Genomic DNA, 27,220 nt, shown 5'->3' with positions numbered 1-27,220 from the left:
TTTCCATCGAGCGGATCGAAGCAGGTAGGCGAGTTCGAAAGGGTGGGTAGAGTGGCGTGGAAGCGAATCGTGGAATTCGCGGTAAAAGAAGGAGAAAGCCGGCTGCTTACGTATTCGATCACGTAAGTACACACCGAAGAAGGAAAAGGGAAGCAAGCGGGCGAACGATGATCGTACACGCGGCTCTGTAGAGACGTCGTTGGCGCACACATACTCCAACAAAAAGAAGAATATGAGCGTGAACGCGCGCAAGATCGTATTGGTTTGCGCTAAGCGGCGTCGAACGGCGAGAATCAAAATCCTGGATCGCGGTGGGCAGGGTCGCGCGTGGAATTTTAAACGGTCGCGGAGACAGGGATACGCGGCTAGGGCCGGAAGCGGGAACAATTTGTACCGGTCTTTCGAAATATACGAATAATCGCGGGCCGCATGCCAATGGCGGGAAATATTTCCGGCGAAATCTCGGTGCTTTCCCGCGCTCTGTCACCGCTCGTCCTCTTGATCCTCTTCCTCTTTCGTTATTCTCATCTTTTACAATTTTTCTTCCTTTCTTTTCCTTCTTCTTTCCTTCGTCTTCGCTCGACGCTTTTTACACGCCGCGCCCCGACCAGCAATTGAATTTTAAAATTCGACACCGCGACGAATTTTATTGTTGCCGGGGAATCGTGCGAATTGATTTAACCCTTGCGCTTGCTTCTCTCTCGGCTCTCTTTCCGGAAGCGACGCTTTTTTCCTCCACACCCGGAATGCTAATTGGCCGCGATGGAACTCGGAGATTGTGTAAGTGATAATTGAGGCAAGGTGGAATTATTTGGCCCGATTCGAGGGTAATTTTTGACCGAGTGATGGTTTTTGCTCGTTTTTGCATTATCATTTAGGAACTGAGAAGATTTTCTTCTCAGTTCGTTACTTTTGCATCAATTTTGTTACACTGTTCTATGGATAAAAATAGTCTCGTTATAGTTTATCATGGTCTTAACAAAACTTCTTGAAAGGGCGCGAGCGAAAAATTAAATATTTTTACAATCCTGTAAAAGCTATTATACTTGATTCATCATCAACGAAAAAAGAAAAAAGTGATTTTTCGAGAAAATACTCGTGAGATTATTAGACGAAAAAAGATCCAATTCTCGTTAAACCTTCCTTAACTTTCGCTGTGAATTTTCCAGACAATTTCATATAAATATTCATTCGATCGACGTTGTTCGTTATTCTAATACGATACATTCATCGATATTTTCATGTATCCTCAAAATACGAGATATCGTCAACGAAATATATCGAAAAATTGTGCTCCTTGGTAAAGAGTTCCTTCGCGCACCGTGAACGAGCTGTTCACAGACATCAGCTCTTTCATCCAGTAAAGATGCTGCAACTAAATTCTTTATGCACGCCAGTTACGTTACTTCGATGCACGCAGTCGTGATCGTACATCACCGGAACGCAGTCTTTCCGCCTTTCCACCTGGCTAGCGAGCGTGTTCAATAATATCTCGCCCAATTTCACCCGATCCTTTGCACGCTTTGAAAACACGCGTCTCGCTACTCTCTGATCTTCATCGTCGACACGACGCGCGCGCCGCCGGGCATCAGCCAATCCGACGTATCGATATTGAAACTTGTTCCCCCTCGTTCGAACCTACATCATCTCACCTTTTTTTTCTTTCTTCGTCTCGAGTCTGTTGAACTTTCGATTTTTTATTCTATGCAGTAAGCAACTAAATTTTAGTCACGATTTTTCCAATATTTTATCGAATATTATTATTCCTACCACTCGAAGCCAAAAATCTACGTAAAATCACTGTAACAGTATCGATCGATGGTATTAATAAAAGAAATTTGGAAACATCAACGAACTACAGGCAAGAACATCGAGAAACATTTTAGTGGAAAGTAGGGAAAAATATAAGGAAAACATTTTTGATAAAATTTCAAGGTGCGATCGAAGTAACAGTGATATGAATTTCAGTATAATATACTATACGAATTTATTGAATCGCGATTAATATACGTAAGTTCATGATTGGTTTTTTTACAATTTTCTGATTATATTTCATTTTAATATATCTACTAGTATATAGAGTATAGTATTGTAAAAAGAGAAAGAGAGAGAGAGAGTTAGAATGAAACTATGTTCATACTTCGTTTGTACTACTTAGTAGATTCAGACTCTACTAAATTCAAACTTCTTTAGCACGCGTAGACAACAAATATCTCGCAATGTACATACTTATAATTAACATTCTACTGTACCCAATATTCCACCACATATCGTATTTTCCATAACAAAATAGGCGAAATTTTTACTTCAAAATTTTAAACTTCAAAACCCTCGCGCTGTTTACAACCGGCTCTGTCGATCAATTTTAAAACTCGATAATTACAAAAACAAAAAGACGAAAGAAAAATCAATGGAATTTGAGGATAAATTAAAAGAATCGTTCGCGCTATCGAGGATCGAGGGACAGCAGAACGAACATTTATAGAATGTACGTGGCCAGAAATGCCTTCAGCGTTTCAGAACTCTATTATCACCCATGACGGGGTCATAAGACGAGAAGTTAGTGAGAGAGGGAGATAATACCGAAGGGAGTAAGTCGTAGTTTACACGTGAAATCCAACCAGTATGCCGACGTAATCGAAATGAGACGGGGACCCCCATGTACCCCATGGACAGGATTGATGGACAGCCGGTGGTCCGTGACGTGACCACCTGACATTCTTGTCCGATCGGGCTGACATGCCCCAGGGATCATGCATGCGAGTTTCGTGCTCACGTAGCAAAACGTCTACTCCGATTTTCCGCCATCCACCAAGTGTACAACCGAATCTGCGTACTGAAATTTCGTCTAATGTTCGTCTACCCACGTTCATTTAAAGTCTTTGTGCGAGATTTTCAGTATCTTATCGATGGAAATTGTAATTGAAGACAATCCGAGTCTTCTATGACCGAAATCTTTCTTTGCTCTGTGATAAAAAATTGTCTTTTGTTAGTTACTGATAGTAGCAATACATTTTTCCGGTTGACTGTAACATATACTCAATAGAAGATAAATATATTTAGACTCATAGAAATAATAGACTCGTCAAATCAATAGACTCATAGAAAATAAATATATTTAAACTTAACAAGTTTAATTAATCAGTAACTTACAAAAAGCACAGTGTCGCGTACATCGGGTACGAAATGATCGAGGATGATCACGTTTTTACAAAGTATATTAGCTGAAAGTGACTGACATGTGAATGATTCCTATTGCCACTTTATGTTAAACAAAAATCGTGAAATTGTGAATTATGTTGAAAAAAGTAAGTAAAAGTAAACAGTAGTAAGTTACGGATAATTCACTAATTCGAAGATTCTACAAATCAAATATAAACAATTCTTCTATTAAAATAGCAGACATTGAAATCCTTCCAAAAATAATCCAAGATAAATAATCTGAATACCAAGTAAATCTCTAAACAAAGTCCGGCAATAAAATCCCACCGATACATCTATCGTTTCTCGATCTACGTGAAAATAGCGTACGCTTAGCCCCTTCCAAAAATCAACATCAAATCGAAAAAAAAAACTTGTATAGTTCTGACTATAATTCCGAAAACCCGACGACTATAATTCTGAATAAACCGCAACAATAAAAATCCATCAAAATTCTTATGACCCCGAACACCGAGGCTTTCTTTCTGGAAAAACACATTACCATCGCCAACCAGATCGCCCTTCTGCATCTCTTTCTTCGACAAATTGCTATTTCCCTGCAGCGTGTTTCGTATTTTTTACAGAGAGACAAGCAACCAAAGGGGCTGGCCACGCGAACATTGACGCTCACATTTATTCACAGGGATTCTTGCCACGATTCACACGCATTCGGCGCGTACGCCTGTTCGTTCACACGTGCCAGGCAATTTTGCCATAACGTCGAGAAGTATGCGGCGGAGACGAGCGGGCCGAGCGTAAATCCAGCCAGGGGGCTGGCTGAGGCTTGATTTCACCGTGCGCGCGTGGAAACAACTCGAAACTCACGGAGAGAGAGACGATACTTTCGAGCGTGTACCGTTTACACGGAAATGCACGCGCGGGTGAGCGCGCGGCCGTTCGCGAGTCAGCAAACCGTGCGGAATGTCGACTGACGTAACGTCACCGAAATTGAACGGCACCCTGGCTGTCTCGCGTAATCGAAGCCTCGTTCGACTCGACGGCCACGCGTCCACAGATTGTTAAGGGGTTGCTTTCGATTCGAATATTTGCCAGTAGATTTTTATTGCCAGTAGACTGTGCGTATTTCTGCAAATTCATACTTTCTGCGAAAAAAATGGGGCTTAGGTAGAGAATGCTTTTAGCTGTTAACCCTCAGCTGTGGACATATTTTTCTGGTGACAATACAACGGTGGCGACGTCCAATTTTGAGACGAATTTTAAATGTCGCCAAAAAAAGAAAGAAAGGAAAAAAAGGAAAATGGTAAAAGGATATAAAATTTGCATGCTTCGGTAATAAATTTGTATAAGCGTTAATAACCCAAAAACGAGGCTACATTTGTAACTTTAATCACATACTTTACCGCAAACATATTTTACCGCGTTTCCAGGCTATTTTAATATTTCCAGCGTGTTTGACATTTCCTGCGCAAGCATCAAAATACACGCATAACGGCGCGTGACTTTTAGAATCGAAACTCGGGCGGAACACGTTCGAAGCATTTACGAATGCGCCATTAATCAAGCCGATATTTCCCGTGTTTCAGATGTTGCAGAAGCGTCGGTGAATTTAACGTTATCGTCGCTTATAGCTTCATTTACGTACAAACACGCATAAGTGCTTGTACGTGCGTATTCGCAGATGCGACCTCCGTCCCTGTGGAATTCTAGAGCTGGTCAATGTATAGTTACATACATACGGAACATACCACCGAACCGGCAACTAGACACGAGTGTTTACCCCCCTGTGTGATCCTTACGTTCCCTCCAATTTATAGGAAAAAAGTTCTACGAGATTATTCTAACTATGCCACACACGTGTGTTTTCAGGATACACGTGTACGTTTATATATAAAACAGACGCTATCGATTCTTGTGAAAAAAATTATATTACAAATTGCGATAAATAAACTTTTTACACCTATCGCTTCGATTTTTCTCCGATATTAACTAATAGCTAACACTCGACTGATACCAACTAATTCTGCTACAGACAGGCCTTTTGTAACATAGTTAACTCGTTCGTAAGGAAGACTGCAAGACCCTGGATATCTTCACCTTAAGGGATCTATGTATATAGGTAAGTCTTTAAACTCCTATCCTAAACTAAACCTGTTTGGTACACGTAGTTTGACATTGCAATTTCTCTTGGAAGATCGTCGAGCGGAACGCGTGAGCTGGAATCGGAAAGGTCAGAGGATCTCGTGGCAATGCGTCATCGAGTAGGCAAACAGGACACCGATCGAAGCGAGCGTTCCTATCCCTAGGACGACGCACACCGTACGCCACACATCGGTCGTACAATTCGTCGCTGCCGTGGGCTGTCAACGTAATTACACGTACAGGGACCATTAGACACGCGCGACGCTTACAAACGACTCAAACCACCTGCGAAATCGTCACTTTGTTCCGCAGTTAAATCATGCCAAACTCGAACGACCCTGTGTACAGATGCGTTCTACCTCGTTGCTGCAATCGATATACGACCAATGTCTAGAAATGTCTGAAAAAGGTGAAGGTTATCGTCGTCGAGAATTATGATCGGAGTATAATCGAAAGATATCGTTAGAGTTCTTCTCTCTACCTTGCACGGAGATGTGTCTGACGATGAGATCTGAAACACTTCGAATCGCTTCGAACCTGTACTGTATTTTATGTGGCGGCAAATTCGAATCGCTTTGAACATGATCCGAAATTTAGAACTCTCGAAAGCTTTGATAAGCGTTGAGATACATGGCCAGAAGTAAAATACAGGAAGATATTCACGCGATCGGTGTATTCGGCTAATAGAGTAGCTGAGCACGTACAGTTTAACCGATACAGTTTCCAGTTTTATAATTGTACAATTGTCCAGTTTTATAATTTTCAAAAACGTAGATAGTAGAATTATATATAAAGAAACATATAAACAAATCAAGAGCGTAATTTTTCTTTCATTTTTGCTCTTAGAACGACGGAATACCAGCTTGCAGATGTGATATGCAAATGTAAAAAATATACACATAATATGCAAATTTAATACGCAAAAGGTATAACGCAAATGGTACAAGAGAAATTTCTAATGAACAATTTTTTATTGGGATTACCTATCTTTTTAGGAAATAAGAAAGTTTGCAAAAGTCTGTATTTCGGAGGTTTCAGAAATTATGTTCATCGTCTGCCACGAAAATTACATAGCTTACATACGGTCTCCATCGAGATCAAAATAAAAGTCTGTAAAACACGTTCCAGTTCCCATGGCGACACACGACCGAACAAGAAATCCATTTCCCTCGTGTGGAACACTTTCTGTGTTTCAATGAAAGGAACTGGAGATGAATTTACCGATCAACGGCTGGAGGTTTATACGGCGGCTTGTGCCTGACAGAAACATTTTCTAAGATCGATTCTCGCGAATCGCACGAAAACGAATTTCTCGTGGGCAAAACTAAAATTATATAGTAACACCGTATTGCTGCCTGTCCTATATCATAAAGATATCTTTGTGTGCAATGAATAAATATTCACCGAAGATACGATGCTTGTAAGATTTTCATATTTTATTTATTACCTAAAAATGTAGTTTAGATCACAAACATAAAGATCTATCTTTTTCACATAAAAACAAAAGTTACATATACCATGATTTTCCTTCCAAAATTAATCGAGTTAAATTAATGTTAAATCCTTCCGTAAGAACTCCGAAACAAAGGAAAATTAATACTAAACAGCTTGAAACAATCTTCGACGCATAACTTCAAACATTCGAAGCGTGCAGCCACGAACAATAGAACCGAAACCAATGCCAATATTCCATCAACCGCACCACCATGCTAACAACTTGGTATTGTCGTCAAATTTTTCTACGATTCTCTTCTTCCTTCAATAATTTTTCTTCAATCTCGTTTATTCTCCAACAGCAAAAGTAAAGTTGAAATTTAACCACGGCCACGGAGTATCAAAGTTTCGAGAATTTTCGCGCTGGCCAAGAGTGTCTCGGTGGTCGGTTGCAGATGCAGCTAACTGCGCTACGGGGCGTATTCATTATCGGGCCGCCGGAACCCAGGTTGCTGAGACGATTAAACAGGGAATGGGAGGATCCTCCAATGATTGGCTACACGGGGCCGATTCAATGTCTACGGCTCTATCGGTCTATCGCTCTCCCGCGGCCGTGTTACCCATCTCCGCCGTTCTATTTTATCGCGTTGCACGCTCGTCGCTAGTTAAGCGAAAAACGCGCATAGTTTGACGAATTGTTCAAAAATTCTTTCCCCTTTGCCTTTCGTTTTCTGGAAATATAAATTTGTGACGATCCTTTGAAACGAACTGTAAATTAACGCATCGAGCATGACTCTACGATTAGTTAAGCGAAAAATTCGGCTATTTCGGGAAATTGGCCAGGAATTCTTTTCGTTTTTTTTTCCTTTTGTTTTATGGAAACGTTGGATATTCGGCGATTTTGATATGTTGGAATTGTGACGATCGTTCGAGATGTATTATGATTGATGAAACTGTGAGCTGGTATGTTTCAAGTGGTAGAGCGGATTCAAGTTGAATCATTGATCGATGGCTTAGTTTTCGTATAGATAGTATTTCTGTCGATACTGCTTTTTTTTCTTTTTTCGGTATCGTATAATAGCAGACCGATTCTAATTTCTTTTCTACGTTTATAAATCTGTAACGAGAATAAGATGACATATCTTTATAATTACGTGTTATTTGTATCGACCAGTCCGATAGATTTCTGATAGCTGTACTTGTCTCACAAAACATTATACGTTTGTTAAAATGTTCACAGGATAGAGCAGTCATTATTGAAATTGAAAGACGATATCTAATTAAAGACAAAGCTCTACGAAAAGCTCGTCTAATACCACGATCTAGAATCCCTTGTCCACGTAGCGCCAGTTAGAACACGGAAGCTATCGCACATTGAGAACAGATAATCCGACGCAATTCGACCAAAATGTATCCACACGTCACGAGAAATGCAATTACAGATTGACGTCAGTCAGGTGCTTCTGAAGCGTGTTCATCGTATCTCGGGTTTATAACCGACAGCTTACGAACTGATGCAGCATTCGGCTGATCTTACAGGTTGAAATTTTTCCTCGAGGAGAGTGGATTTTTCTAAGCAAATAAATTGAATTTTTCACATTTACAAATATTTAATATGGCAATTTAAAAAATAAGAAAGGAACGATTACATGTTTATTAGCGTACTGTGAAATGTTTATGTCAATTCGTGTTTTTGTAGACACTGATAAAAAAGACGAATAAAAGTATATCTTACTTTCTAATTATTATCTAACGTGTATTTTATATTTGATATTTAATATACTTTTTCATATTTGTAGATATTTACAAATTTATATTTGTCACGAATGTACAAATATTCACGGTTTAGTTATTGTACGTACGCTGATAATATTGGATCAAGAATATTGGAAAAAGTAGATCATTTTGTAGATTATTGGTCTAAGAGAAATGGCAGAAGCGAACATCTACTGGATGAAAAGCGATGTCTATTCTTCGTTATAGGGAAAAATGCAATAGACGATCAACTTGTCACCAATTCTATAAAAGTATCAATTATTTTTATATCGCTATAATTCTTCGTTTAAACCATTTACCTTCCCCTATGCACGAAACGTAAAAGTTGCTACAAAAACGAATCGATCGGGCTGCCACAAGTTTAACTTCAGCATCATCGAATTAATGCAATTTTCAACACTGATCGATTCCTCTGTAGCCAGTAACAAGTTCAATGGTAATTGCAATCGCGACAAACGCCTGCAACAACCGAGCGCTCGTAAATGATAATGTATCCGTTGCACTGGGACGCAAAATTACACGAAACGATACGATACCTCCATTTTCCTTTTGAAAGAATTTAACCCCTTGGCATCGAATGACGAGTCTGACTCGTCATGGTAATTTAATCCCTTGGTCTCATATCACGAGTCTGACTCGTCACAGTAATTTAACCCTTTGGTGTCAAATGACGAACGCAGATCTTTATACTTATAGTAAATTTAAAATTGCAAACAGTGCACGAAATATCCAAAGCATAATAATTGTTATAACAATCAGTGGATTAAACAAATTCCTATTTAAATTTCATTCGTTTGACTAGGTTCGTTAAAGTACGAATTTGCTTGAAAATCTGCGATTTAGTAATAACGTTACGTACAAGGTATACAATGACGAACTAATCTCGACTAAATTGTGCGTCAAGGAACACGTATACTTCCGCGTGGACACGTCGAAGAGAATGTTGTTCGCGCGTGTGCACTGAAAACTGTTCGTGACTTATAGTTGTACGCGCGGCCCGTTACCTTCGCTTAAGCCAACACACTCGTACCTACACGCGAATCTCCACGTTGCATAAATCCTGTCCCGATGATATACGACCGTAAGGCTTCCAACTATTTGCCGGACCAGTCTGGCTTGGCACTTGCGTGTACCTAATGCGCATACACGCGAACCCTCGTGACAACTGGCCAACCCTCCATTTTCGATTTTCAACCTGCGACTCGCTCTAAAAGCGGTCCTAGACTTCGCACTCTATTTCTATCGGTTTCAATTATATTCGATATAATGATTATATTTTTTATACAATTATATAATTATAATACTGTAAGTTTAATCTCAGGAATTTGTAATTTGTCACAGCAGTTCGAAGCGTCGTGCAGTTAAGCGTGAGAATCTGACCGAAAGTTACTCGAAGCGGTTGTATTCGATTAGCTAAAGATCTCTACGGAAATCTATATTAATTCATATATTTATATTAATTATTAAATATCTTTCATTCGCGAAAGCGTACAAAATACTAGATTTCTAAATATACCGAGAATGTCATGCAGCTTAAGTTTTCGAATTATCCTGAATTTCAAACAGTGATTCCTATACTGCGGATTTGTATGCAAATTCCTATGTTTGAGAATATAATTAAAAAAGTAGAACCTCCGTAGAAAATCGTTTTACCTACTAACGATAAGTAGCGAAGAAAATTCTATAGTACGCTGAATATTTTACCTACTTTTTCGTATTACGTGCATTCCATGCAAATTCTTAAAAATTTCCTACGAACGCATCAAAATTCGTAGGCTGTTAATCGCAACAATTCCTAAATTAATCTCATCGCGATAAAAATCAACCATTGTATCCACATATTTATCACAAAAGCACATTCATAGAGAGGACAATAGTAGCTCATCCACGAAGCTTCGATTTATCCAGTATATCTGGGTATTAGCCGAGGTAGGATAAGAAATCGAGATAGTTGGAGGCGCGAAGCGAGCAAGAACGGTGGAAGTGGTAGAAACTCAGGAGGATGGGGATGTTAACGACAGACGAAAGTCCGAACCGAAACGAAACGGAACGGAACGATATCCCCCTTCTCTTTCTCTATGGTGCAGCCGTTTTTTCCGTCTGGCAGCCGTTTTCTTTTTCCTCCTGACGATCGAGCCTCGTTAACTTCGCTCTCCTCGTCCCACTCGACGAGACTTTCGTAACCATGGGGCCATTTACATGTAAATGCCTCTTACCAACGGACATTTCCTCGAGCCTTTTCCAGCATTGGTATCAACGCAGTGTCTCTCGTTTCCTTTCTTCTCTCTCTCTCTCTCTCTCTCTCTCTCTCTTTCTTTGCCTCTTTTTTTATACATATATACAATCGTCCTTTTTTTCCGACGCTCTTTGTCGAGCACTTGCTTCGTTTCGCTTACAAAAGCTTCGGTAATTAAGTAGATATCACGCTTGGACGTTTCTGGAGGGAGAAGAGGACCTAGAAATCGTGCTCGAACGAGAAAAAAGGAGAGGAAAATGAAAAGAGAAGAAGGAGCAGCGCCTACGAAAGTGCTCTTCGTCGAAACAATCGCTTTAATCAAGATGTAGACCGGCGGTGGCTCGTTCGATTCCAAAAGAAATCTTCTGCAGGATCTCTCGAGATGACGGCAGCTGCCGACAAAAGTCAAGGGTTGCGTCGATTCGATGAAATATGCATTCGTGAAACAACGCGGCAAACCTCTTATTTGCTCACCTTCTCTTCTTCTCTATTTCTCTTTCTCCCTTCCTCTCTATTTGCTTTTCACGTTTACCGTTTTAACTTTTTGCATCGTGCGATTAAGGTGTCCATGGAGAAGGAACGCGAGTGTCCTTTGACAAGAAACGAACAGATTATCTGCTCCGTAGAGTAGCGTGTTTCATAAGAACTAGGTAACTTATCTACGTCTAAGACTGATCTTTTATATGTCTGTTATAAAAAGTGACAATTGGTGGAGCGGTTTGTGAGAACGTATACAGACATTAATCATAATCCGCGATTATCAACCGATGTGCGGCAATGTTTCTTAAAACATGCAATACCTAAGTGTTTGATCGATGACGCTGACCTCTTTTCCTTCGGATTGTCAAATAACAACAATAGTCATCCAATGAAAACGTCTTGAATCAAATACGATATATTTTCTCGCGTTTTCGTAGAATTTCCCTAATTAATTAATGTTAAAAACGGTCAAACATTACGATTACGAAAAAGCACAAGTGAGAAACTACGCAAATATTAACAACGATTCTACCATATTTCTTTCGTACTCGAGAGACCACTTTCAACGACAGAAGAATACAATTAAGCTGCAGGGTGTAAACAGCGGCGGGAAGATTTCGCGTGAAAGTATCGTAGAAAGGGTGCCGAGCGCTGTACGTTCGATAGATTCTATTAATCGTAGAACGGGAGCGGACGACAATCGCAATAAATTTGACGCGCGGAGCGTGGCGTGCGAGGAAAACGTGAGAGAAAAGGGCGATGCCGGCCACGGGCTGCCTGCTCGATATTGATGCCGGATTTATGAAGTCTCGCTGAGGTCACGTAACGTACGCTCGGCTCGCGTGGCTAAGCCTCTACCCGCCTCGAGAAACCTGTTCATTTTTCACCCAGCCGACTCGATCGTACATCGTTCACGCCACGAAATCGGCCTGGCCGCGATCACGCGGTTCGCTCTCCACGATAACACGTAGAACCCGCACTACGTTCTCTCTACGTCAGTGCCGCGAGATACGAACGACCGATTACAGAAGCGAAGAAACTGGAGGGGAAAGGCCGAAGGAATTGCGAATGCCTTCCGCGAAGTAGCCGACGAGGTATGATTCGTGAAGCAAGTAGGAGATTCGAGAGCCGATTTTCAGCTACGAACCAGTCGCTATCACGGTGATGGTGAACTGACGAGGAACGGAAATGGGTGGTCCGTTCAACGTGTACGATACACGTCTCAGGAATGGTAAGTGATCCAGAAATGGTTGTCTCGGGCTGACGTGGATACGGGTGGCACGTGTTGCGCTGAATGGTATTCTGAATTTTTACGTTGAATTATTGAGTAGATTTCCTTTAGTATTTTGGTATTTCGGTAGTCGTTTGTTCCTTCACTATACGATTTTTATCTGCTTTTAGAAAGTTGGGCTGCGCGAGGAGAATTTATTTATTCCTTGTTTTTATGGTCGAAATATTTTGTTTTATTAAGGTTTCTGGAAAGATGTTCGAAGAAGATACTTGAGTTATATCGAAGTGCAATTTAAAGACAGAAATTTAACTTAGTACGTCTTAGTGTTCTTTCTTTTTCTTTTGCTTTTTTTTTTTGGATGGAAGGGTGTAATACATAGTTGTGATCTCTATAAATGTAATTTTTGTCATCTTTATAAAATCAATTTACGATATAGTATCGATAAACGGTGAATTAGATTGCTTTTAAACGTTGACATATCTCTTGATACTTCGCTGACTTAATTTTTCAGTAGACTGTTTCTATTAGTATGTCTTATGAAAGAATATTGTTAGTGTTAGCTGAATAGCGGATTCCATAAAACGTGCTGGAGGGCTGGAGGAGTTCGAAGCTGATCGAAGCCAATTCTATTGAAATATCACTTTCCCGTTTTTTGCCCATTTTTATTCTTGGCAAATGAGGTAGGAAACAGTATTTCCAATATCTACGCTGAGAGAATAAATAGTAGAAAAAAGTGGCAAGAATAGAACAATAATGATAAATAATAATGATGATAAAACATATCGTTACACCCTTCAATTTATAGAAGGAAATAATTAATAATCCAAAACAAAATAACATTTATTCTAATCGATAATCTGATTCTTTTTAAAGGCCAACTGTTCGATAAAATTTACCTAATCTTGTGTTTCCAAGAACATTTCCTAAATTATTTATCCTAAATTACTTACATTGCCATCTTACAGTTTAGAGTAACTATATGTTCCATTCTATATGTCCATTCCAGAATTTGGTGAAATAGTCGTTTTAACTTTGGGAAACATTTTTGTCAAAAATCTACCGAAACCGAAAGAAGATTACTATCGATATCTGTAGCATTAATTTTAATTTATTATCAAGATTATTAGAAAATCCGGCACAAGTACAAATGAGAAATTATTTCGAAATTATTAATAAGAAGTAAATTTACGTTTGATATTTCAAACATATACCAGCTATAAAGACGTTTCTTCGTTACAGCAAAGAGAAAAGATATGAAAACGTAGATTAACTAAAGCGCCGTGTCGTAAATGTTTCTACGAATTTTTATCAATTCGAAGACGAATGATGTTTATCCTTTGACTGGACAGAAATATTTCTTTCGATACTTTCGTACGGAGATGCGAGAAAACGCGGAAGATGGGTAGAATTGGAATGTCAGTTCGACTTATACGAAAACGAATAGAACAGAGGCACGTTCAGCTATCTCCACATAAAACCTTATGAATGACAAGTAACGAGCAAAGGTATTTGTTACTGCACTCGAATCCGCGAAGACGAATCTTGAGAAGGGACTGACGGCATTTGAGATTGACACGAACGTTTCGGGACATTATCCCTCGTCGATTTATTTCCACCGCTTTCTCCTCTCGCTTCTGAATGCTCTTTTATCAAACAACACACCAGAGATAAAGTATATTATCTTCCGACATTGTTACTGCCATTCGTTTAGTCCAAACATATATATTACTCACACTTTCTTCGTTACTCATTATTATTTTATTCCTAAACAGCCGCAGATTGAAAACTCCTGGTATTTTCTATTCTTCGCGTATGATTAAAAAATAATTCGACATTTGTCGAGTTTCCTGTATTTTTATATTACTTTCATTTATCTACTAATAAAATGTATTTATTAATATATTCATTCCCAAGTGAATTGAACAGAATTAATTTCTATTATTAATAGGAATAAAAATGTAAAAATTGAAGCATTAAAGTAAACAATAAAAAATAAAATACTCGACTAAACGTAGACAACGTTGATAAAACGTCAATAACTTTAAAGCGATGATCACAGAATTGAAGAATAAGATATAAATACAGTGGAACTCGACGCAATTTGAAATATATTTACCGTCAAAGTAAAGAGTTTTCCTTTTCACAAACCTAGAGTTGTGAATCAGATTCGTTAAGCCCGGTCGTAATATCGAAACTACCCAAATTTTAACGTTTCTAGAAAATTTCCAAAATATTTTCCCATTGAAAGAGATCTGTTTGCCAGCAAAGAGGAAAATGTGACGTGACGTAAGATGCTGGGACGCAATATCCATAGGAAGAGAGCAATATGAAACTGATTAAACTAATTACGACTTTCCGATGGCAATTTCCAACGAAACAGGCGCAGCAACTGCGAGCGTGCCGCGTTCGTGTGAACGTACGTGAGATTCCGCGCCACAAACGCGTTCCCCGAACAAGTTGCCTCGCTCTTCGGGTTATCGTGCTCACGTGCTGCAACCAACTGCAAAGATGCAAACGGAAGATTTCAGGTCGCTTCGCGATTACCTCGATAAATTCGAAAGCATTTAACTACGAGCATTTTGTGTCTTCGTCGTTTGAAATTCTTCGGCCAGTCTCTTAAAGGGGATAAATGATAGAGATTTAGAAATTCAAGATGGTGCACACGATAATTAACGCGAATACATTTTTCATAGAATTCTTCACTGCGATTTAATCTTTTAAAAAAATATACCATGCGTTGAAAGTAACTAAGCTAATAACTGAGATTTCAATTCTGTTTTTTAATACCGTGGTTACCGAAGGGAGTTCCAAGAATTCATTTAATATTTTTCTTGCCTGTCCCTTCTACGTATTAATTCACTTCCCCTATCTTTAATGAATTAAATACATAAAAGTTTCTTCGAAAAGTCTAAAATTATTACTGAAAAGAATATTCAAGGGTTCATAAAATAATTCCCAGTAAAATTTTACATTCTGTTTCCGGCATATCAGAAAATTACAGTGCCCTCTATCATTGCGCGTTTTATCTTAGAATAAAATCCAAGCATACGGTATAAACATTTTTGAAATTAAATTCTTTACGTTAAAAGCGATGCTTTAAATGCCCGTATTTCCATACAAGACACAAAGTTTTAGTCGCTTATTAAGTTTTCGCTGTTCAACATTCATTAATCCTTCTGTTGCGTGTACCGTCAGGAATCTGCATTTACTATTTGCTCGTGAAAAGAATCGCCATAACGCAACACGTCTTCTGTTTCAAAATGTTCCATCGTTCTTGTACCACTTTTCACCGAGGCCTTTCTTTTCCAAGTTTATTCGCCGTTCGTTTTTAAACCAGAGTAAACTGTTTCAAAAGACCCGGAAACTGATCCTAGTATTGATCTCGAAAAAAAGGAAGACATCATTTTCACGGACTACTGAAAAACTGTACGAGTTTCCTTATACTTCCTCGGTGCTGCTTTCTCGCAGATTATATATTTGTAAATTTCAATACAAAGAGTCGGAACTCTTATTCAATAATTGGATTCTCTCTAGTACCGATATTTCAAACAGTTCAAAAATTTGTACATCGCCAAGAACAAAAAGGAAATTCAAGTACTTGTTTTCTATTTTTTGATAATTAACAGTGAAGATCCTCACACATCGTACATTATCGCCACATATTAGTATTATCAATAATATCGACGATACTATTTCGATTTGATTTGCGACTTTTAAGAATTAATTCTAAAATCAAACGAAGATGGTGAACAAATTGCAGACGATAGAAAAATCTGCATAGGAAAACAAAAATGAAAAAAAACGCCATAGAAAATTTCGATACAAAACGTTCATTTACAATGAATCTCGGACAAAAGAAAGGACGAATTTAGCAAGAACGCTGTACCTTCCGTTTGGATCACAGTTCCACTACGTTGAAATTTTCCAACTTCTTCAACAACTTCCTCTCTCTCTCTACTACCCTTTTCCCATGTCTATCGTCGCAAATCATCCGCCTACAAGCCCAAAAGAACGAGAGAAACCATGCACACACGCCTCGTGCAGAACATCCAAGATACGAGAGCGTTGTACGAATAGCTGCGACACCCTTGCGACAGATAACCATGAACAAGTTCGCGCTCACCCTTTCCATTCGAGCATCTGGCCGATTCAAACGTAAGACGCGACACGTTCGAGCTCCTTTTCAGGATGATTAAAAAACACGGACACGGACCAGGCCCATCTGTGTCTCTCTCCTTTCACCAGCTCTTCGTTTCAGCCGTTAACTTTCGTTCGTCGGGAAAAGGAAGAAAGAAAGAAAGAAAGAAAGAAAGAAAGAAGAGAAGAGAAGCATCCCTCCCGACGCGGCGGATTCAAGGGTGTCTGCGTCGTTGGCAGCGGCGGCGCGCGATCAGCCAGAAATCCGATACTCGATGAGAAAGCTCGAGGGAGATGACTTCGCTCGTTGGAAAAGTTTCTCCCATTAAAGAGATGAGATTTCATCGAAGGCCCGCGCGCACCCTGTATCTTGCTTCTTCGCCCATTCCGCCCCTTTTCACAGTGTCCGCGAGCACCGCCATGTTTCACCGCCTCCACTCGTCCGCGAGCCACCCCCCTTTCACCCTCCGTCGGCCTTATTTTTTAATACGCCTTTTTAGCCGTCCCGCTTTTCATTTTGCCGACGAGAAAGCCGCGGGCGGGATTAAATACCCGCGTTAATCCGATTCGCTGTAAATGTTTTCGAGCGCTTCCCAACCCCTGTTCACCCCCGCTGGACCACTCTCTCTCTCTCTCTCTCTCTCTCTCTCTCACTCTCTCTCTCTTTCCTTCTCTCTCTCTCTCGCTCTCTCTCTCTGTCTATGTGTGTGTGTTCTACGCTCCCCATTTGTCGTTCGCGTGGATTCTACGAGCTTTCGTGAGAGTGGAGTATGTGAAACCACGGTTGTGCGTGTGTACACGCGTTATAGAAACGCGGCACGGTTGTACAGTACTGTACACGCGCGTACGAAACTAGTTTGAGGGCGAAAGGGGATGGTTTTGCTCGATAACGTCTACGGGGCTAAGGGCGCGCCTCTTCTCGCGCGCATTATTACTTGACCGGCCTCGTAATCTCGGTCGCTGCGCTAAATTTATTCATGGCTCGACTAACAGCGTTAAGGTATGTTTTACCTACCGCCACTGGATGTTCTTCGTTCGAGCGGGCTTTTTTCGTGTATCTTGAGGTTTCGGTTTGGGGAACGGGTTGAAGTAGAATTCGCGTATGGTGGTTGTCGCGTGGAAAAGTCGAGCGAGGCGAATGACACGATCGGAGAATTAATTCTGTACGAAGGTAAAGTTAATACTTTTGCCATTACTAAAGTTTCGTTTTGTTCTCTGCATCCAGCTTCGTTAGCAACAACTAATTTCAATACAGTAACACACAGTATCGTTCGAAAGGTTGAAACGTTTTAACTTGTAAGCCAATTTGCGTCTGATCGTGGACCGAGTCGAGTTCCAGCGTTTCCTATGCAAATCGATTAAACGTATTTTGTAATTCTCGATTTTTCAAAATTTGTAAGAAGGGCGAAAAGCGTTAACTAATGAACGTTTCTTAAAAATCTAGAAATCACTCGACGCTCGCCTTGTAATCGCTTTTGGAAATCGTGCAAACGCGCGCGCAACGAGGTAAACACTCGAATCGACTCGGTTCGGTTGAAAATTCAAAGCGCCTCGCACACTCCCGGACGAATTATCGTTGACTGGGTTCGGGTCACATCGTTGCATAGGTGTACTCACCGTGTAGCGAACTCCAGATGACGTCAGTACATCCAATTCACGTCGAAGGCAATCCCTGAAACACACAGAGGTACACGGTTACAGAGAGATGAAACATTAACCGAGTTGTTGACTACCGGGACGACACAGGAAATCCGCGCCAGGGTTGCTTTAGGCTTCGATCACTGCCACGACACGAGTACTCGGTGAAAAGGTTTTACACTGAACAGAAATATACAATGTGTGCGCGAACTGTAAACTAAGTTTGTTTAAATCAACAAACATCTTGGAATTCGTTATGCACCTACGAGATTACGTAGAATGGTTCAAAAATACACGGACAGAATGGAAAGCTTTCACGTGTATGTTACGTTCACACGGTAACGCTCGTTACGCGAAGGTCTACAAATGATTTACATTAATCATGCATTTGATAATTAAACTACGTCCTCGTGGCTGTTAAAAAAATCGGTAAAAACAATCTCCATGATAAAAATAGTTTCACGAACGAGCTATACAGACGCGTGAGCAGTTTCGTACAGGACAAACAACGTGGTACAGGACGTCAAGCTGAACGTTCTATGTCGCTTACATGTATTATTCAAGCTGACAGTGACGCGACGCTTAGCAAGGGTGGATCCTCGTCGGACAAGAATGCTTGGCGAGAAACAAAAATACGGAAGGACAAGGATCCGCTCACCGCGATGTCCTGCAGAAAGAGGGGAAAACTGGAGTGTCCAACGAGAATGAGGCGGACAACGAGCAACATGACGACGACGCCGACGACGACGACGACAATGTCGCGCTGATGCTGGAGGAGGAAATGTTATTTCTTTGGGACGCTAAGTGACAGGTCGAAAGACATTCGGAGATACTCGTGCCAGAATGTCGCGAAGACGGTCGCACGAATCCGCTGAACGAACAGCGAGTCATCGTGCAAAAGTTCGGACGCACTTTTGCCAAAGAAGGAGGGAACACGACGATGAAACTAGTCGCGAAAAATCTCGCTGATCGTTTGACCGACGCGACGACGACAATTCCGCAGAACAATCGGTGGAATTGTTGTCCCGGAGATTTTTCTTTTTCCATCCTCATCCTGTTTTTGTCAAGCTTTCTTCTCGAAGATAATGAATCGAAGGAATAAAGGGTTTGATGATGCTAGAGAAGATGATAAGAGTAGGGGATTTGTGAAAAAATGTGCTTCGTAATATCGGTGAACGAAAGCAACTTCGACAAGCGAAGGATTTATCTTGGACATTTTGACTTATTCTTGTTTCCGCGAAGAACTGTTCTGGAAAAAAATGTACCGAGTGGAGAAAATAAGAGATTCGATGGAATTAAAAAAAATTAAAAAGCACGAAATCTGCTAAAACGCGTGTATTCTACTAAAACACGAACGTAAACGAACGATGTGGAGAAATTTGATTTCGGTAAAATTCGAAATGAAAAGATTGTATCAGTTTGAGGAAAGAGACAGATTCGATGGCAGTAGAAAGGTTAAAAATAGCGTTATTCGCGTACTATGTAGGTGATATTGATTTATAGCGTCGCCTCTACTATACATTTTCCGTCGGAAGCTAAAATTTAAAGCCTGAGTTTTTATAGAATAAATAGAGCTTCTTCGTAAACTGGATAAGAACTTATGACTCATTCAAGTGCTATTTATCTTCGTCAAGGTTCCCGGCTGTGGAGTTCTTGGATCTCAAGTTGAATTACATTAACCTATTTTAATGAAAAGCAAGATATGTTTTCCTGGAATACATATGTACATAATTCAAGACAAACTAAAGCAAAACAACTTTCAAAGTTGCTAGAGTGAAAAAGGAGATGCATATATGGAGAGAATGAAATTTCACCATTAATAATTGCTTATCGTTGAAACGTATTATCGAATGGTAAATTGCGTTCTCGATTCTCAGATTAAATTAAACGCAGTCGATATGCAATGGCTACAAAAAATATTTGCATACCATTGTATATTATTATAACATTTGCATATTAATCGGTTAGGTTCAAGTATAACAAATTTCATATCATTTAACAACGCTTTCATACGGCTACAAAATTTTAATACTACGAATATGATGAAGCACGAAACATGATAAAAACGACGTTTCGATAGAAAATGAAGAGTATGTGGAAACATGTTTTATAGCCGCTATACGTAAGCTTCTGTTTCCTCTCTTTCGTCGTGCAATCAAATTGTCTATTTAAATTCTCAATCCGCTTCTATCTAAGCTTCGAATCAACACAAATCTACTATCGCCCAGCCTGTGAAATATGTTTCACGAAAACTGCAGCCATCTTTCACGATACGCGGAAACAGGACGAAGATTAAACAGTTAGGCGAAAACCTGTCTCGCGGAATCATCCCCCGAAACGGATCGTCGTTAACACATTCGTTATCGATAGGAGCGAACGACAAATCGAACTAAAAACCGAAAAAGAAGAAAAAGAAGGACAGGAGGGCAAGAAAAACGACCGTCCATCGATTGCTATCGAATTACCCATTCGAGCGATTCTGCGCCGCGTAAAAAATACTTTTATTCGACGAGAGCGATCGTTCGCCGATTATTGCATTCTCCCACGCGAAGAGTAATGCTCCCCCGGCATCGTTTGCTTCGCGCGGCCCTCTAAACCGTGCCGGCAGAAAAATGGTGAAACGAGCAGACTGAAAGAACGCTGCGAAAGCTGAAGAAAGAAAGAAAGTAGATCGGTGTGTATATCCAGGTTCTATGTGTGCGTGAATAAAAAAGCGAGAAAGAGAGAGAGAGAGAGAGAGAGAGAGAGAAAGAGAGAGAGAAAAGGGAGAAAGGGAGTGAAGGTGGAGAAGGTATAAAGTAAGAGGAGCGGAAGCATTAGTGGTATTGCCATACTATTACTCGCGCCCCTCTTAATAGCTCGCCCATTAAAGATAATGAACGTAAATTATGCGTAACGGAGCACAGTTAAAAAGGTCGCCTCTATCTACCGCACGAGGTACGGCCACTCTAAATTGACTGTACAACTGGACGGTTCCGCATGGCGGGACACGGCTGTCCGTGAAGAAGTGGATCGGAATGAACAATTTATTGACACGCCGAACCTACCTGTCGTGGGACTACCGTATACATATATTTACGTGAAATGCAAAAGATAGTCGTGGAGATCGAATAAGAGAGCCAATAAGGGCAGAATTTATTTAATTTAGGCGAACCAAGTATATGTACAATATATGTCATTTTGTAGGCTCGATTTAAATCAGTTTGAAGGATGTTTTTCAATGGATGGAACACTGTGAGGGACTCGAATCTACGATATAGTGTAGTAATAAATTAATTATCATGTGTACGATATTATTGTCAAGCGGTACGCTTTCCTATTCGTGATACAGCGTTGCAATTAGAAAGTAAAATGAATCCAATTGCCAGGAATTGTATAAAAAGATTCCTACCATTCTCAATATACAAACTTAAAGAACCATACGGATCTTTCTCATATTTGCAAACTCGGAACTCATTATCTAAGAAAATATTTTACGACGTTTCGCTTCTCTCTCTTTCAAACTTTCGGCGTCACCAGGTGAAACTGTTGGACCAAGGACTGTATGTACCAAGGACCAAATGTAAAATGCTACATTCGAAAAATTTGGTTGCCTGCTTTCACAAATCTGATGAAAAGAACGTAGTCGCCTGTCTATACGAGGTAACGGTGCAACGGTACCTTTTCGTCACTGAATCGTGAACGAAATCGACGGAATAACAGGAGAGAAAAGGGGACACAGGAACCTGTATAATATACTGATTTTCGCGTCTACATAGGGGGATACATTCGTCGCACGTCCGTGCCAGATTTCCTTGAGTTATATCGGCAAATGCTGAGGAAAATACGTTGTGTTCGAAACGTTGCCGGTCTAGTCGGAACAAATGTTTCACGACTGTACACTGTACATCTGGCACTCCGGGTTTTACGCTCGTGGATAGAGAGAGCGTGTCGTTTTATCGCGAGCACCAATCTATTCTTTGATTGCGCCATTGTGCGTTTCCTCGGTTTACGTACTCGCGGAAAGAAAAAGGGAAGAAAGAACGGAAGACGCGGTCGATTCCAGTGTTTTTCTTTAGCTTCTGTCGGTATTGTTCTTTTTCGCTTCGTAGAAATTAATGGCAAAGCGTAACTCTTTAACGCCCAAGCACTTCAGTTATTATGGAAAATTGCGAAACATATATACGTACGTTGTTGTAGTTTGCTATTTTGAGGTCAAACATACGAACAACGAGACAAATTATAAATTATTGACGCATGTTACATTGGTGCAACAGATATTTATAAGTTATTTGTATGTATGAGATTTTAAACGATTTCACAACGTTTTAGCACACTTGATTGAAATTTCAATCGAGTATTACGCGATATACTTGTAATTCAGTCGAAGTGAATCAATAGCGATAGAAATGAACGCTTTGGCAAATAAACAAACGCGACAATAATCCATCTATAAGCAACGCGCGTAAAATATTAAGAATTCCAATGAATAACAAATTAATGGCTGGACTTTCAATTTCCGAGATCGATCGAATTTTTTCCAAATGCATTCGTATTTTAGAAGTTTAAATGGCCGATTTATCCCGGACAAAATGAAACGTTAAAAACTTATAATTTTCTACTACTAAATTTTCTCCACTTTATCGTTATTAAACGAGACTGTCCTGTTCGTTGCTGAAAAGCAGTAAACGATCGTCCCGCGAGAAGGCAATATCGCGGCACGGTGCATAAAGTTCATAACGCATATGCTTTGGTAACTCCCTATTCAGCCGACGTTCGCATGATGGGAGTACGTCAAAGGGTAAACTTTATTCCATGGCATTCCTTGTGCAGTGGCTCCAACCGAGTCGGATAATCGAGACTCTATTGTGCCACTAATAATATTAGCTTTCGGGACAGCCTGCGTTTTCAGTCGTTCTACGTTGGCAATTCTCAGACGTTACGTTAACGAACGCGACCATTAGAACGCCGGATACGAAAAGAAGTTTGCGAGCTTCGTAACAAGATGCGAACATATCTCTTTCGTTCCTGAAATTTTGCATCTTCTATTATATTTCTCTGGAAGAAATTACCAACCGAGAAGATAATTTGAATTTTAATAACCAATTAGCGAAAGCTTCTGTACTTTCGTGAGGATTACACGGACGAGTCGTATTGTTCAAGACTCACGATTAAATTAATACCAAAAAGAAGTTCGATAAACGAGCCATTTAAAATGTCAAACCGATCAACTGTCTTCCTAAAAAGTTTTTAATTCGCGCATATAACTGACGTTTAACCTCTGAGAAAGCAAATCGGTGGAGCAACAGTTTAACTTCTGTATAATTCAAATGGACCTCCTTCGTTTTAATATATCGCGTTATAACGAGCACTTTACTTCGTAGATTTCATTACATGCATTCTGTTCAATTTTACGCGTTTCCATGTCTCATGGACAATTTAATAAACAGCGGACAATTAGATAAACAGCTGAAGTTAAATCATTACCCTTCGAATCGCGCTCCAGCGAAACGATTTCTAACTTTTAACTCGCAATATATATTACATATACATATATCATATGCGCGAACGATCGTCTGTCAATTTAAAAAGCATTTCCATCGCGCAACAAATGGCAAATACCTCGCCGAGCGAACAAGGCAAAAGCACGATTGCTTTCGTTTTCGCGTGTTTTCATTACCGGAGATAATTGACAGAAACATAAACCAGCATTCGCAGATGCATCGGCAATGCAGCAAGCAGTATTCGATACTCGGCAATGTCTCTTGGAAGAGGCCATTAGACGCTCGCCACCTGATTCACTATCCGTTAGCAAACGTTTCACCCTCGCTTCTTTAGCGTGACGCGGACCCATTACCATTTAGATACGAGGTTGCTCGGCCCTAGGTAGGAATTCTAATTCGAGGCCGGCCCGAGTAAATTACACGCGGACCGCTTAACGTCCGACGATATTTCACGATCGGCGGCGAGGACGCGGGAATGGCCGCGTGTCCGTTCGAAACGTCGATTCCCATTGGCCGACTCGATGCCAGAATGCCATCGTGATCGTCGATGATTTACGGCGTTTCACCTCGTTCGCTACTGTATCGAGTTTTCGTTATACCTCGGCTTAAGTGTGTTTTGCGCGCAGGTTATAAACTTGGAGATTCGCAGCTCTTTTTTCTATGCTATAATTTCACGGATATAGGATCAGAGTGGTTAAGGTGAAAATCGTCGTGTGGATATTTGACGTAGTTCGAACGATGAAATACTAGGATCTGAAAACTAGGTTTATTTAGAGCGTTTTGTTTCTTTTGCTATCGTATCAAATGTTCGTCCCATCCTCAGCTTAAACATGTTCGTGTATTGACCGTAGAATCAGAAATTGAGCATTGTTTATCGTAAACTTGCACAATATTAATAAGAAACCATCGAAACAGTGTCTAAAATCGTAAATTATTCGTATCCGTAATATTTGTCATATAATTAGAGATCTCGCTAAATGAAAATCTTGCTTCAAACAAAACGGACGCGCTATTCGTAGTTTCTATCGAATGACAGTGCCAAGATCCAACGCGCGGCAAGACGGACTACCCTCTGTTTCAGACATTCCAACCCTCGTGTCACGCTTCACCGAGCTCGCCCTTCCTCAAACACAGCTCGAACACTTTAACGGTACCTGTCAAACAAGTCCAGTCTAGCCCAAACCGATTCTAACCCGACGTAAAGACGATTTAATCGCATCACGCGAACCTCTTAAAATTCCACCGTCCTCCCCCGAGGAAAACGTACTCGTAGACGACACTCCAATCATTTCGAGCATGGTGGAAGAATTTTCAGTACCGGGAATACGAAACGAGTTCCCCTTTGCATCTTCATCGGCGTTTAAAAGCGTCAGAGAAACCTCCGAACTCGCCACGATCTTGTCTTTCGACGAGGACGGCGATCGAGAAGGGCGTTGAATAAATTCGCTTCTGGCCGCGTTTAAGGAGCGATCGGCCGCTATATAGCGGATCGTCTCGTCCATAAACATTAGATAACGGAAATACGAGGGTGGAAAGGGGCTGAAGATAAAGAGGAGCGCGAGCCGGTGCGAAAGAGGAGAGAGGCAGCCGGTAATAGGCGCGTCCATGAGAAATATCGACGAGGGGCGGAATTCCGGAGATGCTATCAGCCCTTAACCTTTACTCCCTCCCTCTCTCTCCTTCTTTCTCTTTCTCTTTCTCTTTCGCGCTCACTTTCGGCCGAAAGGCGAAACGAGCGCCAACTCGACGATGGTATCGCACGCCTCCGAGAATCCGGCTTAATCCGCGAATCGCTTGTTAGCAGTGCAAAAAGCGGCGACCAAGTCGAGGGATCGAGCACACGGCCTCGAATTAGAAGAGAAGGGAACGTCGAGAGAGGTCGATCGTGACGGAGATATCGCGGAGGTAACGCGCGATGTAATTGACTGATAATGGCAGATAGCTTAATATCTCGCACGGCGTGCCACGGAAAAATAGATTTCGCGAAAGTTTGATGGTATCGATGTTGGCACGAGACTTGATGCGGAAAGGCAGGAAGGAAATACTTTGCGATAAGGGCTGTGGCGGATTTAACTCTGCGAGCTTGAACATAATAATCATTTTGGAGCTTCTGAACTAAGCCAAATTCGAAAAAGTTTCGGTCAAGTTAAATCGATGTTTGTCGAACCAAGATGAAGTTAATATTTACGTCCGAAGGACGTTGGAGGCGTTCATTGTTTTTCACGCATTCCGGAAAACGCAGGACTCCTCCTAAACGCTGCAGAATAGGCCCATCGAGTGATCGATTATGCGTGCTGCTTCCAATTAATAAAATTGATAGTTTTATCCCAGACTTTGTATATTAATAAACGTATTTTCTGTAATTCTGATAATCGTTTATTAATCTCTTTGGCAAACACTTTTGAAGACCCCATGGCGTTTCGGGGCAGAAGACTTACAGTGTCATTAGGGTCAAGGTAAAACCGCCCCTGAACGAGGCATGATTTTTGTACTGCGTGGAGAAGATACGGACGCTCGGTGGTAAAATTAGTTAGGTTTCAAAAGCATGAGATCTTCAATGTCTATAAAAAGTATTGGCACTCATCCTTATTTTCTAATGAGACGCTTTTTCATCAAGTTCTATACGCTTCATTTTCGTACTTCGAAATTCTAATCGATTAACGTAGAAATTCTATAATAAATACAATAATATGCCAATGCTTTTTATAGCCAGTTGTATATGAGTTTCGAAAAACGAGATAGGAATTTGAGATAATTTAATGGAACGTAAGGTGTAGAAGACTTGTCAGAAATGTGAGATGTTAATTCGGACTTACGTGTTCTTCCTTCACAGTAGCAGGTTAATTTTGACGAATAGAGCGATCAAAAATAAATATGACGTAATTCTCAACACACACCGGTTTACAGCGTTCCATTTTCTTTCCTTGTCAAACTTTGTCCATTCTATGGACATAAATAGAAACAAACCGATATATAAACGCGTATCCTTTGAAAGTTTATGAAAAAATTAGAAGAAAGATAACGAAATATAAAGATATAATGTAGTAAGTAAAAATAGATGGACGATATTTAAGTCTAGTTAAAAGTAGCATAATGCGCAACATTTATAAAATGTTAAAGGAGACTACATCTAAATATACTTAAAGCCGTGAAACTTCTTGCGAAAGACGCAAAACCCAAAGAGCCGGAAAGATTAGGAAAATCACGTCCTGGCTGCGACTTCCATTTAAACCGTCAGCAAGAAAGTTGGATGGCGTAGGCAAGCTTACGAGTAAATAACAAGCAAGAAGAGATATAGTTACACGAAGGAGGCTGTAATTAAAATCGGTTAGTATATACTCGGAGGTAATGAAGGGGCAAACACACAGTTTAGCTATCCAGCGACTCGCGATTTTCTCATACGTTCAGATACAGTCGTATCGTTGAATACGAACAACCCTTGTGTCAGATAACATTCCGTTTTTTATTTGTCGTTCGATGCATTTTCTAAATTCGACTGTACAT

At 40.4% G+C, this 27,220-nt stretch overlaps 1 protein-coding gene across 5 annotated transcripts in view; it reads right to left on the bottom strand.

Moving 5' to 3' along the window:
- The window catches only part of LOC126871786 (uncharacterized), a 585,120-nt gene that overhangs the window by 478,511 nt on the left and 79,389 nt on the right, over positions 1-27,220 (bottom strand). For all 5 annotated transcript variants that reach the window (XM_050630990.1, XM_050630993.1, XM_050630991.1 and 2 more), the window contains exon 3: positions 18,213-18,267. The gene's annotated coding sequence lies outside the window, so the exon portion shown is untranslated. The remainder of the gene's footprint in view (positions 1-18,212; positions 18,268-27,220) is intronic.

The sequence above is a fragment of the Bombus huntii genome, chromosome 12 (assembly GCF_024542735.1).
Source record: "Bombus huntii isolate Logan2020A chromosome 12, iyBomHunt1.1, whole genome shotgun sequence".
NCBI lineage: Eukaryota > Metazoa > Arthropoda > Insecta > Hymenoptera > Apidae > Bombus > Bombus huntii.
This window is presented reverse-complemented; position numbering and strand designations above follow the sequence as displayed.